The following is a 4,003-nucleotide window of genomic DNA, read 5'->3' as shown; positions in this document are numbered from 1 at the left end:
CAGCCTCACAAACACTTCACATGCAATTACCTTTTCAGGTCCACGACTTGCCATTGTAATTTCTATTAGAAATTCTTGATATATCTTATATATCTAACTTACTTATTTACTTTAGTTTCAGATTGAGACAAATGTACCATACCTTTCATGGATCTTTCAGCATTAATATAAAAACTATACAACTGAGCATCAAATAAGGATTGCCATGTAAATTGTACGTAGTGTGTATGTATACCAGTGGTTTGTACCTAACCTGAGCTCAGACAAGATAACTCACCCAGTGACATCAGCACATTGCGATGTCACAACTAGATGGCTATTACAAGAATTAAAGCCTATAAGCATGGAAACCGCAGGGTTCTAGCTGAAATATACAATTCTATAATTACAATTTTAACAATCACAAATACTATTTGCCTATTATTATAGGCTATATGTAATAGTTGCCTGGTACAGAAGTCAAAGAAGACCACAACCAACCAACCAAGACATTTGTAGGAAGATTGTTCACAACAATGTTTTATGTGACAGAGAGTGCAGCAGAGAGTGCAGTTGAGGAAGATTGTTTTTCAAACTAGAGAAATATTCACGTGTAGCCTACCTCGTTTGTCAACAATACAGACAAATCCATGCTTTCTGTATCATGTTATACATTTAATTTTAATTTTGTTTTTAAAAAGAGTTCATATTACTGGGGATTTTAAAAACGTCCATCATTAAAACCCTGTATTGTAAATGGACTGCACAACCAAAGCGCTTTACAACGGCCTCTCATTCACCCATTCGCACACACATTCACACACCAATGGCGGCAAGCTACCATGCAAGGCGCTGGCCCCGCTCACTGGGAGCAATTTGGGGTTCAGTGTCTTGCCCAAGGACACTTCGACATGTGGCCAGCCGGTGCTTGAACCGCCGATCTGCCAACCTTGCGATCATTAGATGGCGGCTCTACCTCCTGCGCCACAGCTGCCCCACAACAGTATTGTGCATTTGTATCCAGACTCGTATTGGCCAGTTAGATTATAAATCATTAGAAATGATCATGAAGCTGGCTAGACTGATATTTCTCTGATATCATTTCTGAAAACAAAGGTAACCCCAGTGCTTTTTTCAACCATTGATCGTCTGATTAACCCTTCAGTGGTTGCGCCTGTTGAAAATGAGTCATTTTAAAAACTTAGGCTGGGTTGCACCAACCTGGTTTAAATTTTAAACCGGTTTAAATCAAGTCTTATCTACTAATCCTGTTGCAGCAAACTTTAATCCTAGCTTAGTTTTAATGACAATATGGCTGCATATCCTTGCTGGTTGGGAATAAAGGAAAGAGTTTCTAATTCAATAGTGAGTTTTCCCAACGGTAGGCCTATAGCTTTACAAAAGACTGTTTACTGTCATATACCTCAATGGGAAGGTTGGACCAGCTATCAAGCATGGAAGTGAGAGGAACTCTCAAACGCCCTCCCAGTTCTGGGGGGCTGCATGTCTACTATAAACATGGATTGTACAGTATTTAGAACCATCTTCAAACCAATATGAATAATGAATATGAATACACCAACCAAAGAATGTGATTGATTTAGCTATTATTAGCTATATTATAGGGTCTGGTGTCTATTTCAGATGCATTGTCCTGTCCTTTTTACACATACTCAGTATTTAGTTTCTCTCAAAAGTAACACTGCATTGAACCTGAGATTTACAAATTCATATTACACCTCTTGGAAGAGGAAAGAGAAAGAAAAAAAAATCAACATAGACAAAGGTACAGTTATATTTTGTGTACCCTTGTAAATGGAAAATTGTGAGTGGAATAGTGCTAATCGTACAGGGGAGAGTGGTAACAACACTGCTCCCTGTTTTATTTTAGACTCAATGCATGACATTGAGCCATGGTCACATAATTAATCAAGTTTATTGTTACATCCCATTATGCAAGTATCTTTTTGGAGTTCACAAGTCCACAGTGTGCAGAATTGTCAGCAGAGTGTCAAAGGTATATAATAATACCATGCCATCTACCGCATCGCCTAACCCTAACCCTAACCTTAACCCTAACCCTAAATGTGGCCTAACTAATTAATGCAAGTGCAGCCCGACAGGCGCACATAACAGGCGCATCCCTGCGCTTTCAGAACGAGCTACCCCAATGTCACGTCGGAATTCGACGTTTGTCCATAAACGTCGAATCCTGACATCTGCCGTGTGAGACCAGGCTGAACGGGCAGGTGTATGGAGGTGAAGGAGAGGAGTGAACGGGCAGGTGTATGGAGGTGGAGGAGAGGAGTGAACGGGCAGGTGTATGGAGGTGAAGGAGAGGAGTGAACGGGCAGGTGTATGGAGGTGGAGGAGAGGAGTGAACGGGCAGGTGTATGGAGGTGGAGGAGAGGAGTGAACGGGCAGGTGTATGGAGGTGAAGGAGAGGAGTGAACGGGCAGGTGTATGGAGGTGGAGGAGAGGAGTGAACGGGCAGGTGTATGGAGGTGGAGGAGAGGAGTGAACGGGCAGGTGTATGGAGGTGAAGGAGAGGAGTGAACGGGCAGGTGTATGGAGGTGGAGGAGAGGAGTGAACGGGCAGGTGTATGGAGGTGGAGGAGAGGAGTGAACGGGCAGGTGTATGGAGGTGGAGGAGAGGAGTGAACGGGCAGGTGTATGGAGGTGAAGGAGAGGAGGGAACGGGCAGGTGTATGGAGGTGGAGGAGAGGAGTGAACGGGCAGGTGTATGGAGGTGAAGGAGAGGAGGGAACGGGCAGGTGTATGGAGGTGAAGGAGAGGAGTGAACGGGCAGGTGTATGGAGTTGGAGGAGAGGAGTGAACGGGCAGGTGTATGGAGGTGAAGGAGAGGAGGGAACGGGCAGGTGTATGGAGGTGGAGGAGAGGAGTGAACGGCCAGGTGTATGGAGGTGAAGGAGAGGAGTGAACGGTCAGGTGTATGGAGGTGGAGGAGAGGAGTGAACGGGCAGGTGTATGGAGGTGAAGGAGAGGAGTGAACAGGCAGGTGTATGGAGGTGAAGGAGAGGAGTGAACGAGCAGGTGTATGGAGGTGGAGGAGAGGAGTGAACGGGCAGGTGTATGGAGGTGAAGGAGAGGAGGGAACGGGCAGGTGTATGGAGGTGGAGGAGAGGAGTGAACAGGCAGGTGTATGGAGGTGAAGGAGAGGAGTGAACGAGCAGGTGTATGGAGGCTGATCATTGCACCCTTACCCCCTCCGTCCACTCTCCCCTCCATAAGGGGAATGATTTTCTCTCATTTTGCGTGTCTGTCTGTACACACAGAGCCACACAATAAAACTCGCTATCAATTGGAGATCACCTGCTCTTGTCTTCACTGGTAACATAAGCAGTTATGGAACTAAGTAGTAATTAGAAGGGTAAAAGAGAACTGATAAAATATGAATAAAACATTAATGGAATGGAATAAAGATAATTTAAATATAATAATAGGCTACAGTATGACATCACAAAGACATGTGACAGGTCTCTTGAGCTGAGGGGCATGATTTGTCCAAAACAAACCCAATTTATAAAACTGATCAATATCAGTCAAAACACTGCAGGTCAATGAGTTCGAGCTGAACGTCGCTGAGTGTATTATCCACACTGCAGGTTAAGGGAGAACAAATCATGTTCATTTAATTCTCAACTGTTTTGAAGTCTTGAAATCGCCTTGAAAACTCACCATTCAGAGCTCCTAACCAGTGGCGGCTGGTGCTAAACATTTTGGGTGGGGCACAGGTTATGGGGGCATGCTCCACGGGGAAGAATATCAACTTTAAAATCTGGATTTACAGTCGATTTTAGCATGAGAATAACAGTGTTTCCCCTAGGTTTGCTGCCTTGGGGGGGTGGCATGGACCGTGGCATGGACCCCCCCCCCCCCCCCCCCCCAGGGGGTAAGACCCTGCGACATACCAGCGTCATGTCCAGGGGGTGTACTAACTTGTACATTAAGCCGCCTCACACTACGGAAACAGGAGATAGGCTCCTTCCCTATGGGCCATTAG

Source organism: Nansenia antarctica, assembly GCF_963989245.1.
Source record: "Nansenia antarctica genome assembly, chromosome: 4".
Classification (NCBI taxonomy): Eukaryota; Metazoa; Chordata; class Actinopteri; order Argentiniformes; family Microstomatidae; genus Nansenia; species Nansenia antarctica.
Note: the sequence above shows the minus strand (reverse complement) of the source record.